Genomic DNA, 15,452 nt, shown 5'->3' on the forward strand with positions numbered 1-15,452 from the left:
ATGTCAGTAGGATTTTCTTTTCTGTGGAAACAGCTAGATTTCTAACCAATCTACTAAGCACCCCTTCCTTAGTGGAATCCACAATCACCATCTATTGTCAAGTATAAGTCACCTCCATGTGCACTGAAAAATACAAAGATTTCTAAGGTGTATGTAAGCAATCGAGGTAATACAACCATAAGAATGTATTTAATATGATATGTTATCAAAACTTATACAACTTTGTTTGCTTACTTGATAACTTCCAATTTATTTTCACTGCAGTAAAGTAGAAGGTGAGAGACACCTTCACCAAGGGCACAGAATTTAGGAGGCCTATCTTGGGTTAACTCTGAAACATCTTCGAGAAAGAGAGACTTAGGGCTACTGGTGACTTTTTTCAGTGAGACTGACACAGAGATATGTAAAGTGTTGGTGCCCCTTTTTTTTCTCTCAAGAAAAATTTTCTTGTAGCAAACTTAAAGCTTAACCATTAGAAATTAAATTAAAGGTCTTTGTGTCTTTGAAAACTTTCTTGAGCAGCAACAATACTAGCATAATCATTTTATAATAATTAAAGTAAGCCTCTTAATTTAATTTTCATCTTTTAAATCTCTTGCTGCTACTTATTTCATAGTGTTACAAAGATTCAAGGTGTGGTAAGCAAAGCTAAACCCAAAGAACTCAGCACTAAGTTTTATTTGGACCAAGTGAAGCAAGTCTCACCACCTTGGTCACAAATGAGCTGCTAGTTTATAGTTACGGAAGGCAGCCAACCTTCAACATCTAATCAGTCATTAAGGTACAAATAGATTATGTACTCAGGTTAGTGGCTAATTTTTTTGAGAAACATATGAAACTGTTAAATACAAATGTTTTTGCTCCATTGTGTATCAAAAACCCTTAAAATGTATGTGCCTGTTGATCAGTAATAGACTCAGCAATTTACCTTAGAATTTTTTCTAAGAAGATAAGCATCAAGTATGCAAAGATGTATTTACAAGAATGTCCATCACAAATTGTTTACAACAATGAAAAAAGGAAACAATTTAAGTATCCATTAATAAGGAAATAATTAGTAAATAAGGATACATCTAGGCAAAGCAAAACTGTCTCAGACCGGGTTCCAGCCTGAAAACAGAGGCCAAAAGGGCTTGTGTTCAAGTAGTTTATTTTGGCAGGTGAACCTAGGGAATAGTAGTGAGGGGCCAGGAGGAACGGAACAAGGAGGAAGGAAAACCCAAGATAAAGGTACACTATCCAACCAGAAACGACAGGAAACCCGAGCTCGATCTGACTGGGGGGCCTCCAAGGAGCCACGGAGACCACGCTTCTCTATAAGATAGAATCGGGAAGCAATCTCCAGCAGCTCTCATCCACTTCTGGTAAAGGTTTTCACATTAGGATTAACATCCTCACACTTCAAGTCTGCCCATGCTCAAGTGCTAAACGGGTCCCCGCAGGTGTCCCACGGGGAGTATGAGAATTCCAGGGCAGAAGCAGCGCGGGTAAAGCAGGTACATGTAAGGTAACACTTGTGCAATGGTTGCAGTAAAACTGGGGCTGAGAGGATGTGAGGTGTGACAGCTAGAGGCATCTAACACAAATGCCATGTGCCACAAGCACGATGACGTTATTCTACTATCTAGTGACATGAAAGATGTCTATTGATAAGAGAAAAACAAAGTTATAGCAACTTACAAAATGCTATATATAGTATAATCCCATTCACTTTAGTTAGCTAGCTTTAGTTTCTACTAACAGAGCCTCTCAAGGTAGATTTTAAAGGGAGGAGAGTGGTTTAGTGGAAGAATCAATGAAGCCATAAGGGAAACAGGGATCTCAGAAAAACCATGGTACAGATAGCCCTCAGGGGAAAGAAAGCCCCTGAACTTGAAGATAGCTCTGATACTGAGTACTCTCTTCACTTCGCTCTCTCACTCACAACCTAGTCCTGCTCTTCTCTCACTCTTGACTGGCTCCCTCATCCTATTCTTTGTACCTCTGAATCTCTGCTTCCTCATCTAAGACATGGATTCTGCATCTTTACAGTCTTTATGTTTCAGTACAATTGTACTGGTTGTTTATAGGTGGCATTGGTAGATGAATACACTGTATCATTTGTTAAATATTTTCAGTATCAACTGTGTATACACATATGCACACACACATGCACATATACAAACACACACACACACACACACACACACACACATTATGCCTTTATGGAGGAGGAGAAGAGATATGGAAGAAAAAATCATCAGAGAGAAAAGAACCTGAACCAGAGCCAGTGAAGGAAATTATAACCGTCACTGCACACAAAAATATACAGTTTATGTATACAGCAGCGATACACACAGAGAGGAATTTCCTTCAGCCCAATGCCAGAAATAACACTTTCTTCTTTTAGTGTATACATAGAATGTAGTTAGTAAAAGGAAGAGAAAATATGAAGAAATTTGTTCTCCTCATCTCCAGAGAATGTGTGTTTCCTGGAGAAAGTGAGGAGGAAACAGCCAATTAATATATCTTTCTACAATACATCAAAGCAGTCAGGTTCTCAGACTCTCATAATTAAAGCTATGAGAGACAGGAAACGTAAAGCTCTCACAGAAGCCTCACCTTTAAGAATTAGATGGTGTCCCAGGTTTCCCCGTAACAAATCTGATGGAAAAGACCTTTCTTGCTCATCTTTGCATATCCTAGCACACAGTAAACAGTCAATATTAGTAAATATTCTATTAAAATTTCAAGTACTTTAATTAAATACTACTTATAGCTGATATTTATTGCATTGGTCCCTATATTCATCATGAATCTCCTTAAAGGAACTACCTTCCCACCAAAGCAAGCCATGTGGTTTGAATGACTTGTAACCACTCTTAAATCTAGTGTAAGGGATGACTGAGCTAAATTAATCAGAAAATTCAATCCTCTTACACAAAGTGATTGATTCCAGGATGAGCACATGACCCACTTCAGGCATTGAGAACCAGACCTACGGTTTCTGATCATCTGCTGAGCATGAGAGGTCTTCTCCCCAACAGACTTAAAGTCTTGGCAATGTGAAATCTTTTGAGGCGACAGCCTTCTTCCAACCATGAGGGGAGATTCCATCTAAGAAAGAGGTCTATGTGCGGAAGAGAGATAAGATAAGGTAAGACCCAGCCCTGGAGATATTTTCTGGAGCACCTTTATCAAGCAACAGTTAAGCCAGTCACCCCACTGCACTTGCCACTTATAAAAGACAATAAATTCCCTCTTTGATTAAATTCATTTAGGTTAAGGTTCATTTAGGTTGAGCTTTCTTCACTTTCAACCAAAAGAAACTTAACTGACACACTGCTTATAACATATAGATGCTGATTTGCTTCTATGATTTCTTCCAGGAATATATATAGCACAGACCCAGTCAGAAATAAGACTTGCCAACAAAGTATTCTGTAAGGGGACCTTTTTTACCTGGTTTTGAACATGCTGGACTTCTAAATCTTGAGTTTAATTGATTAAATCGGATCCTTACAGCGTAGATATTTATTTATAAAAAGGCCTTATTTATAAAAAAGACCTCTGAAACTGTAATTTCAGAACTTTATAAAGACAGACTTGTTGAGAATGATAATTTAGCTTTTGGAATGAGACTTATAAACAAAAACAAGAACTCTAAAAAATATTAACTAAATTTGGCTACCAAAACAGTCTCTATTTTTGTCTGGATTTCTCTTTTCCTTTCATTGTCCAAGCCAATTTTCTACCTACTTCATATTAGGTATGGGGTAGCACATTACTTCTCAATATCAGGGCCCTTATTCATATCCATTATTTGCAATCCCTATCTACAGTGCCTCTAAATTCACTTTAAAATACCAAGTCCTTATTAATAGCACTCTTAAAGAGGTCTCACCAGGCCTTCCCAGTACTTCAAACAATTTTTAGCTCTATGGTTCTTCCCAATTTAAAAACAAAATGAATTTCACAAACAGAATTGAAATGTCAAATTTTACTACCATCTGGATTTAAAGACTGCAAAAAAAAAAAAAAAAAAAAAAAAAAAAAACTAGGTTTGAGTTGTTTTATTTTTGTAGCCCAAGTGAATGTATTACAGTAGATTTGTTTTCAGACCATTTACCTCACTATCCTGCATTTCACTCCAGGGGAATAAGGTATTCAAGTGAAAAAGAGACCACCCAGAAAATTCTAAGAGGGAGCCTATAAAATTCAGTAGTTGCATTTGATATAATGGAAGAAAAATCTTCCAACTCCTCTTCATCATCGTCATGAGGATAAACCCGATCTGCTCACTGCACTGAATTTAGAACCGTGAATGTGAGTTAACAACTTGGCTCTGCTCCTCTAGGGGCTTACAATCTGATATAAGTACAGACATAAAGGATATACGGACAACTTAACAAAGGCTTTATGATCCATCCATTTAAAGTACAATGCAGCTCCACTGCCTCCAGAGAAGGAGAGAGAATGGCACCTGAGATACTCACGGTCTTTGTGTCTTTGAAAACTTTCTTGAGCAGCAACATCACTAGCACAATCATTTTATAATAATTAAAGTAAGCCTCTTAATTTAATTTTTATCTTTTAACTCTCTTGCTGCTGCTTATTTCATAGTGTTACAAAGATTCAAGGTGTGGTAAGCAAAGCTAAACCCAAAGAACACAGCACTAAGTTTTATTTGGACCAAATGAAGCAAGTCTCGCCACCTTGGTCACAACTGACCTGCTAGCTTATAGTTACGGAAGGCAGCCAACCTTCAACATCCAATCAGTCATTTAGGTACAAATAGATTATGTACTCAGGTTAGTGGCTAATTTTTTTGAGAAACATATGAAACTGTTAAATACAAATGTTTTTGCTCCAGTGTGCGGGGTAGATGTGACAATGGCGGAGAGGCAAGGTGAGAGAGATGAGTTTAAGTCTCCTGGTTTGGGTAGCAAAGATGTCACCTGAGGGAAGAGTCCAGGACTGTGACACATGCAAAAGGCAGCTGAGTAATCCCTTACACTAGAAGACCCCCTACAGAGCACATCATTTGATTCTCTCAAGAACCCCAGTGAGAAGCAGGTCAAGGACTTGTGGACAAAGAATGTCACTTGCCATTTCAGTAAACAATGGATGTTGCAGCCACCAAGCCTTCAGCCACTGTAGTCATTCCCAACAGTACACCCTGAGGGGAACTCAGGACTGAGATAAATAGGCTGCCTGCCATCAAGCCATTAGCCACTGCAGCACCCCCACCACCACCACCACAGTACACCCTGAGGGGATTCAGGATGGAGAAAAATAGGATATTGGCCTGAGTTAAAGTATATATCAAGGAATAATTTCCTTAACCCCAGACTCTTGCATCTTCCCATACACAGAAAAGTACTAAATTCATTAACTTGAGATGTCTGGTTTTTCTTTAATTAGCAGTAATCTTTTGATGTTCTATGACCTGGGTTGTTTTTGTTGTTGCTGTCATTGTTTTGGGGGGTTTTTTTGTTTGTTTTTTGCAAAAACTACTGTATATCCTGGCTCCTCCCTTACCTCTTTGGAACAGTCCCTGAGAGCTATATGAAAGTCTGTATCCCGGACTTAAGTCCTCATAATTCTATCAAATAAAACATAACTTGCAACTTATAGGTTATTTTTTTTTTTTTAACAGTTGACAGACTAATACCAAATTTTAGAGACATAGAAACTAAGACCCTGAGAGATTAGGCCGTTTCGGCTTAGACAACTTGTGAAAGCAAAGCCAGGACCTACACCAAAAAATGCTACATTGATTTTTGGCCAATATTCCCTAAATGGAAACCCAACTCAAAACGGTTCGGTTTCTCCCCTATTGCAGCACTTCTTATAGACTCATTCATTCAGTACCAAAAAATAATCCTGCTATGTTCCAAACACTGTGCTAGATGCTGGCGATACACTAGTGAACAAGATGGACAAGGTCCCTACCCGCATTGAGATTACAGCTAGCAGGGAATATAGATTTGTTTAATCTGCATTTTTATTGTAGTAAAATACAAAATTTACCATTTTAACCATTTTTAGGTGTATAGCTCAGTGAAGTACATTCAGGTTGTTGTGCAACCATCACCACTATTCATTTCCATAAATTTTTCACTTTTCCAAACTCAAACTCTGTACTCATTAAAAAATGACTCCCCATTCCCCTTTCCCCCTAGGCCCTGGCAACCACCACTCTATCTCTATTAATTTGATTACTCAAGATACTTCATATAAATAGAATCATACAATATTTCTCCTTTTATGTCTGGTTCATTTCACTTAGTCTTCAAGGTTCAGCATGTGTCAGAATTTCTTTCCTTTTTAAGGCTGAATAATATTCCATTGTGTCTATATATATATATACCACATTTGTTTATCTGTCATGTTCATCTGTCAATGGACATTTGGATTGTTTCCACCTTTTGGCTCTTTTGAACCATGCCAGAAGGAAGACTGGTATATTAATATCTGTTCAAGTCCTTGCTTTCAATTCTTTCCAGAAGTAGAACTGTTGGATCATATAGTAAATCCATTTTTAATTTTTTAGAAACAACCATATTGTTTTTCACAGAAGTTCTAACATTTTACATTCCTACCAGTAATGCACAAGGGTTCCAATTTCTCTACATCCTCACCAATGCTTGTATTTTTTTTTCCATAATAGCCATCCTAACAGGTATGAAATCGTATCTCATTATGGTTTTGATTTGCATTTCCCTAATGGTTAATGACGTTGAGTATCTTTTCACGTGCTTACTATCCGCATATCTTCTTTGAAGAAATATCTATCCAAGTTCTTTGCTTATTTTCAAATTGAGTTGTTTCTTTTGTTCTTATTGAAGTGTAGAAATTCTTTCCATATTCTAGATATTAATCCTTATTAGATAAATGATTTGCAAATATTTCCTCCCTTTCCATGGGTTGTCTTTGCACTCTGCTGATGTTCCTTTGATGGAACACAGATTTAAACAAATTACAAACTGTGAAAGTAAAGATACGGGGATAAATAACAAGAAACCTCACCCAAATTGGGAGGTTGAAGGCCTTTCCCCACCCTCCGCCATTCATTCACTCAGTATTCCCTTCTCTAAGCACTAGGGATGCAACACTGAACAAAACAGACAAATTCCTGGGCCCCATGGAGCTCTCATTTTAAGGACATTTAGGAAGTAACATCTTAGTTGAAAGATGAATAAAAGGAAGTTTGTTGGCAAAGAGGAGGAGGAGGATAAGAGAGAATGGAAGGAGCTCTCTGAGGGCAAGAAACAGTCTGTCTGAAGGCACAGATAAAAGTGAAAAGGAAAGGTGGTATGTTTAGAGAATGAAATAATGTCTACCAAGACTTGAACAGAAAAAACAGCAAAAAAGGTAAACTAAAGTGGGCAGGGCCCAGATTACAGAGAGGTGTACACTGTGCTAGGACTATAGTTGTTATCCTAAAGCACTGGAAAGCCAGTAAGTCTTCTGTTATGTCACAGAAGAGTGACATAAACAGACTTATGTTTATGAAAGACTATCTCACTCAAGAGAAGAAAATGAACAGAAGGGAGGGAGTCAAGGCCTGGAGGGAAAGATCAATTGAGAGTATATCGTAACAGTGGAGCTTGGATCAGAAGAGGAGGCTGTACTATAAGAACACTAAATAGAATTGACAAAAAACTCTATTTTAACTAAAGGAAGAAATTTATCTTCTCATAAAACAGGAAAGTCCAAGGAGTAGGCTTAGATGCATCTGGACCCAGGGATTCACATGAAATCAACAGATCCTCCTCTCTACAACACAAATCTATGTTGGAAATATATCACTTATAGCTGCTCACAACCATTCTTATATTTTTATAGTTTTCCACATTGTGAATCCTGACTTCCAAAAGTAGAATATAAAAAATTACATTTATCAGACTACTTTGCAGCTAGAAGAAAAGCATATAATCTAGGCTTTGTCAAACAGATATAACCACACAAGACTTGAATGTAGATAGGAGCAACAAGCAGTGTTTGCCTTGCACCAGGTGACTGGTTTTCTGATAATAACAGTGGTCAAGTTGTCTTATTCTTCTGGGGCATCAGTGGCACAGATTTTGGCATCAGCTTCTGAACTGGGAGCATGTCAAGTAGCAATAGGTAGTAGGAATGGTGTTTCTCCTAGAACAATTTTTCAGTGAGGTTAGTCATTCATTGTTCTCAGCTCTACTGTTCCTGGTTGCAAAGTACATGACAATGAAATATCAAGCCTGTTTTCCAGTAATCCTGGAAATTCCTCAAGGTATCTAATATCTTTTAATAAACCCGTTTTTGTTTAATTTAGCTGGACCACCTGGAATTGATTCTGCCATTCGCAACCAAGAATGCTGACTATTATACCACTCACTTCTTCTTGGCTACTTTTGTGTGTTGGCCTCGTTCTCCTTTCTTGTTGACTTTCTCCACATGGCAGAAGAACCACTAGCAGCCATTAATTGGCATTTTCCAGCTCTATGACCTAAAAAATCAAGTTCCCTTTCACTTCAGTGCCAAATAAAAAAGCGAGGAGAACAGTAACAGCAGCCATTAATATAGCACTTACTAAGAACAGACACCATTCAAGATGTTCCACATATATTAATTCATTCATTCCTTACAATGTCTCTAGGAACCAAGTACTGTGATTTTTCCTTCATTTTTCAAAGAGGGAGATGATGTAGTAAATTTCCCAAAGTCATACAGCTAGAAAGTGACAGAATCAGAATTTGAACCCAAGCTACCTGATTCCAGAGTCTACACTCCCAGTGCTGGGGAATTCCACCACAGAGGTTGAGGAAAGAATAAAAAACAGCAAAAGTCCAAAAAGATCAATGAATCCGGTAGAAGGAAAATAAGAGAAAATCTGGAGAAAAATGTGATGGCTTATCAAAGAGTTTCCAGAAGGAAAGAGAAATATTTACCTGCTCAATCAGCAATCAGCAGTTACCCTTCAAAATATGTCAAATATTCTTCAAGCATGACTTATCAAGAGATCACTGAGAAATTTCAAAATGGAAAGCTACATCTATGAAGGAATCAAAATGAATTGCCAATAGGATTTCATTACCTATTTACAGTCATCACTTCAGAATTATTCACTACCATGTTTCATTTGTGAAGCAAACAATAAGCATCATTAAATATGAAAAGAAGATGAAGAAAGAGGAGGAGGAAAGAAAAGAAGTCTACTGTGTCAGATGCTAGAGAGAGGCTAAATAGGATTGGGATAGAAAATTGACCATTAGATTGATAGTTGGAGATTAGATGTTATTAATAAGACCAATTTCAGCAGAGTGGGGGTACAAAAAGTACACATGGAATGGGCTTACAAAAAGAAAAATGGGAAGTGAGAAAGTAGAGAGAGGAAATATAAACAAATAGCTTAAGGATTGTATAAAGAGAGAGAAAGAAATGGAACATACAAGGAGGATATAGGACCAAGGGAGGCTTATTTTTAAAGATGATCCATAATAATACATCTTTGTATTGTGTTAGGAATAATTAAACGATGAAATGAAAAACAAGAATGTGGGAGAATATAACTCCAGTATCAAGATCCTTAAGTAAACGTAGGATGTGATCCAAGATACCAACGGAGGGGCTGGATGTTAAGAGGGGAAACACCATTTCCAATGTAACAGAAGGAGAAGTAAAATATGTAGAGGGTACAGATGTAGGTAGGTTGGTGGTTTTAGGGATAGGAAGATGGGATAGTTCTTAGTTAAGTGTATTTAATTGGTTAAGAATATAAATGGGATGAAAGTATGGAGGTTTGAGAAGAGAAGTTGTCCTAGAATGTAATAGAGCAAATGTGTCAGGGAAGTATAATAGCATTGTCCAGCATTGTCCAGCTGCATTGGATACCATTTGGGATTTAGGCTGGATAACTTTAGGCAAATCGAATCAGCATAGTTGTATAAACTTTCTCTACAAACATCATTGCTGAAATGTTTCACAAAGTTGGGTTTTTTCAAATGAGTTCTATGAAATGAGACAGGGACAATGTAGTTCAACTTTTCTACTAAAAATGTGACTAAAGTGCCAGAACACGGAAACTAGCTGAGTAGGAAGGTAAATGACAATGTGAAGGTAAAGGAAAGTTAAAAACAAACAAACAAACAAACAAACAAAAACAGTAGGGTCAATGGAGTGAATGTCCCAAGGGGTCAAAGAATAGTTCCAAGGAAATCAGTAGAAGTGAGATTGAGACTCAGAAGGTGGTGATCAGATAGTGGGACAATACTTGCCTTCCAGAGATTTTGAAGAAGTTATTGGTAATGACTACCAGTAATGTCTATGGTGTGACCATGGGAGTGGCAATAGCTGGCTAGAGTGGGGTGGAAGAGATTATAGGAGTTGAGAAGTTCAAGAAACTGAAAGATCAGGATGTTGAATGGATCAACTACACTGATAAGAAAACTGATGAGATTGTAGGAACAATGAAGGAAACAAAGACACCAGATGATAAATTCACTGAAGAGGGATGCAAGACATCGAAGAGATTCTGGAAGATGATTCAGGAGAGTTATTAGGTGGTAAAGTCTGAAGACATGAGCTCAACAAATCTGGGGTTTTCAAAGTCCAAAGAAGGACAGATGGTTTGGAAGGATCAATAGAAAACAAGACACATACTCTACCTACAAGTTCTGAGGCAAATAATGGGGAAAAGCAAAGGCATCTTCCACTTGAGAGGGACAGCCAGGTTTCAGTTAGAGGAAGAAGGAGAAACAAATGTTCAGAGAAGAATCTGGGACATAGGAGAGTTCACTGATGGCAAACCAGAAATTCCAGTGAGTACAATGGAGGAATGTGAAAATGATGGGGAAGCACAGGTGATGGAGTCAGATTAGGGAGGTAGAAACCAGTCTCAAGATAAGCAACATGTGATGATGATCTGGGAGGTTGTTGCCTGAGGTAACTGGGATATGGGGTTTGTTGGGAGTAGTCCTGACAAGCTGGAGGAAGGTGAGTAACCAGTGTCATCCAGAGTATTCAACTGGGAGATATAGGGTCATTGTTTAGTCCTGTGTCTCATCAGGGATATCTGGGCCTACAGAATAGAAGATGGTCCCTTAGGGAACAGGTCACTTTAGGCAAGAGGCTGTTCAATTAGCAGCGCAGGCTGGGGGAAGAGCTGTTTCACTGGAAGTACTAATTGCTGTTGAGACCTCCAAACCCTGGTCTCTCCCTTCATTGTGTTGTTGTCACAACCTGAGCACCAGTGGGCTGCTGGTTGCTCCCCCAGATGGGAGGTGCAGATGGAAGGGCCACAGTCTATCTCAGGGCAGAAAGTTTTATGGCAACTGGAAAATGAGGCCAGGTGAGGAGTTGGAGCCACTAGTTTCTCTTCTCTTGGAGAGGTAAAGGAGATTATAACGGTTTTCTTGTCACCAGGAATTCTAACCTTTAACCAACAAGTTTCCTTTGCTCCATTTTGTCCCATTACTTTGAATTATGCTTTTTGGACATCAGAAAAGTTCTGTTCTTCCTTGACCATTATTTCAACAAATGATACAAAATAGGTATAACTGAACTGCCTTCATGCAACATTTCAAACAAACTCCAATGATATTTGAAACTTCAGATAACTACTGCTCTTTTATCACTTTTGTTCCTATCCCATCAAAACAAAACGAAATATAGGTAGACAAAGATACATGATAGATAGATAGATAGATAGATAGATAGATAGATAGATAGATAGAGATAGATAGATAGATAGATAGATAGATAGATAGATAGATATAGATTGATTAGATAGAAAGAAAGGATAGGGAGAGTTAAAGATGAATAGATAGATGGATGATAGATAATAGATGAATGAGAAAAGGGAAGGAAGGAGAAAGGAAAGGAAGAGAACAGAAAACAGGAGAGAAAAGAAAAGGAGAGGAGAAGAAAGGTGGGGAGAAGAGATAAGTAAGATTTGGGTAACCCTTTGAGGGGGTAAAAAAAAATGTCTAGATTTTTTGGACTAATTCAATGCTATAATCTTGTGAAAAGGATAATCTTATTTAGAAATCTAATTAGCTAAATAAAAGCTAATTTCCTAATTCCTCAACTTCTACATCCAAAAAATTATTACAGCTTCCAGACTAATGTAGCTTTGAAGTAGGAAAGGCCTAAAGGAAGAGTTAGAAGGCCACTCTGGAATTGCCATCTTAACCTCTGAATCAGAACTGATCTTAAAATCCCTGGACTAAAGGAATCAGTTCAAAGGCAAAGCCAGAGAGATCTAGTCCCAAGATCTGCTATAAATAGAACATGAACCTTGCTCTTGCCAGGAAGACAAGTTTCTTAAATCAGGGTTAATCTCACCATTTATTTATACATATATAATATATATAGTATATATATATATTTTATTATTGAAGCATAGTCAGTTTACAACACTGTATCAATTTCTGGTGTAGAGCATAATGCTTCAATCATACATGAACATACATATGTTCATTTTCATATTCGTTTTCACCATAAGTTACTATAAGATATTGAATATAATTTCCTATGCTATACAGTATGAACTTGTTTATCTGTTTTATATATATTAGTTAGTATCCACAAATCTTGAACTCCAAATTTATCCCTTCCCACCCTCTTAATCTCTCTATTATGATGAGGAACTGATACTGTCTCTCAAGAAGGATCAGCCAGTGGATTGTGGCAGCTCAAGAAGGGAATTAGGAGCAGAGTTTCAAGGGTCCTTGCCTAAGGCCACTTAAAATTCCTGTAGTGAACTGATTCCCTCAGTGCACCGTAAGACTTCCCCTATTCTCCCTTTAAATACTGGTTATAGAACCTATATGACATTCCAGAGACTCAGATGAGAAAGCAGACATATCCTGGAGCATAAGTTCTCACACTTTGATGTACAACTGAATTCCGCAATGAGGAGAATCATCATAACAGTAAGCTCCTAGTATCCAACACTCGAAGGTGATAGTTTCAAATACCTTACCTCACTTTATCCTCCTATGCAGTCAATCTCTAAGGAAGATGTTGTTTCCATTCTCATTTTACAAATGAAGAAACTCAAGCTGAAGAAGGTTAAGTAGCTTCACCAAGTCACTCCAATAATATATGATAAGGCTGGTCTTATGTGCAGGACATCCAATGCCAGATCCTGTATTGTATCAACTCTGTGAACACCACTCTGTCCACACATAACCATGGGGGGTGGTTCCTGAAATTCAGAAGAAAGGGGGTTATTTTAAAAGTTGGCTTATTTGGGTGAACTTCTTTCCACAAACCTACATTGCTTTCTTATTAAACACCACACCCACACCCACACCCACACCCACACCCAAACACACATGCATACAAAACTATTTTGCACTTCTTAAAACTGGCAAGGCAGTTATCCAGGAAAATGAGAACTTGTTAAATAATTCTAAAGTATTTCAAAGAGAGTAAAATTATCCCAAAATAGTGTGAGGATTATTCCTCCAGGGCACAGAATTATTTACATAGCTACCTCAACTTTTAAAACAAAGTTGATGTGTGGTGACATTTGTTCCATTAAAAAGAGAGAGAGAATTCTCCCGACCTTTTCAGGTTGACGACTGTTCCTTGATTAGTCAATCCAAAGTAAGCATCCCAAGCATTGTTGTACAACCTCTCCATTCTGTATGCCCGAATATTTATATGGTATGGCACACTTGAGCTATATTTACCTATGGTAGTTAGGTTTAAAACCACTTTCAGGCACACACAGAACTTTGACTTCACCAGCAATCCATTAGGCTTTTTCAGAACTCCTCATTCCCTTCAGCCTCCTCTCAAGTGTTTCTGTCACCCTCTTCCTCTCCATTCTACCAGCCCCCAGCATTTTCACCCCCATCCATATGTACTCCTGCTATCAACCGTCTTATTTCACTTAATCTACTTCTTCAGTTTATCTTCTAGAGCTCCTTCCAATGTGAATAAGTATTCTTTATGCCTCTCTCTCACTGACTATCCTGTTTTTTAAGACCTTTATTTAATCACCTCTCCTAATCTCAGGTGAAGGCTACTTGATTTCCACACTATGTGCCACCCCTCTTCATGGTCGTCTGTAGACCTAAAGGATCCTCACCAATTGCTTCAGACCAGGATATATGTCTTTGTCCATACCCAGTCCTCCACCAACATCCCAGGATCTTCCTCTGCACTTGGGAAGATCCATGCCCATTGATGATCATGTCAAGTTCCTGGCCTCCCTCCTCTTTAATTCCCACAAATTCTATCTTCATTTCAGCTTAGCCTCCTTTCAACATAGTCAAACCTTAGCTTTCTTTATCATCCATACCTGTTTCTATGTTCTTAAAGTGAAATTGAATTTACCCTTTAAGACCATAACCTGCCATCTCCCCAAATTTCTTATCTTTCCATCCCACTGCCCCCTGATCTTCATAACAGCCCCAAATCCCATAATCTTAGTTTAGCTTGATTTGCCTTTCCAATGGTCAGATAATTCATTACCTCCCTAGAATTCCCAGCCCCTTGGTCTCCTACCCTTCCCACTTTGTCAATCACTGTCTTTCCCCTTGTTTACCAAATTATCTCTACCCATTGCCTCTATTTCTTCACCCGCTTATTCCTTAATTCTATGAAATCTGGCTTCTATACACATTGCTATGCTGATGCTAGTGTTTTCTCATTTTTCTGGAATTCATCTCAATTCACTACCAAATTGAGAGACTTTTGCTCATTTTTCATATCCTTGCTCTCTGCAGCATTTGACGCTGTTTGCTGGACAAATATTTCTTCCTTCCAGTTCTAGCTCTCTCCTCTTCTGAGACATCATGCTATCCTGCTTTCCTTCCTCCCTTTACCTGTGCCCTATCTGTCTTCCTCTGGGCCTTTCTCCTCCTCCCCTAACTCTCCAAAGATTGGTGTTTCCCTAGATTGTATCTTCATGTTATTTTCACCCTACTTTTATTCACATATAGACCTAACCTATCCTTTATTTCCTCATGGAGTAAGAACAAGTTTAGAAACAGAACTGACCTAGGTTTTGCCTCTTAATAGAACAGGATCTGACAAATAGTAGGTCTTCAACAGTGATGAGATAAATGAACTGTGTGAACATAAGCAAACCAATCAACCTCTCTGGGTCTCAGTTTCATTGCTGTTGTTATGTGAACTGAATGCTACAGTATATAAAGAATCTTATCTAGGGACCTAGAAAATAACAGGCATATAGTACAATAAACAGTTAACCTGTCCCCTACTTCCCATGCAAATGACTCTCAAATCTAAATCTGTGAACTATATTCACAGCAGAATCCCAGACCCAAATATACATATCTCCCTTGACAGCCAGTTGGCCCCTCAGTCTCAAATATTTGAAACTACCCCATCTTCCATCCCAAACCACTTCCTCACCCTCTCTTCCCTATTTCTATAATGATGCTACCATTCTCCCAGTTATTGAGGCTTCAGATCATAGAAATCTTTCTTGTTTCTTTGTACCCTTCCCATAT

At 38.2% G+C, this 15,452-nt stretch overlaps 1 long non-coding RNA gene across 3 annotated transcripts in view; it reads right to left on the reverse strand.

Annotated features, from left to right (window-relative positions):
* Positions 1-2,710: 2,710 nt before the first annotated feature.
* LOC141579844 (uncharacterized) overlaps positions 2,711-15,452 on the reverse strand; it is a 43,115-nt gene continuing 30,373 nt past the window's right edge. The window contains exons 3-4 of one of the 3 annotated variants that reach the window (XR_012511863.1): positions 12,947-13,171; positions 2,711-3,109 (exon numbers count right to left, since the gene is read on the reverse strand). This is a non-coding gene — a long non-coding RNA (uncharacterized LOC141579844). The other 2 variants (XR_012511862.1, XR_012511864.1) reach the window with 2 other exon arrangements.

The sequence above is a fragment of the Camelus bactrianus genome, chromosome 2, assembly GCF_048773025.1.
Source record: "Camelus bactrianus isolate YW-2024 breed Bactrian camel chromosome 2, ASM4877302v1, whole genome shotgun sequence".
Classification (NCBI taxonomy): Eukaryota; Metazoa; Chordata; class Mammalia; order Artiodactyla; family Camelidae; genus Camelus; species Camelus bactrianus.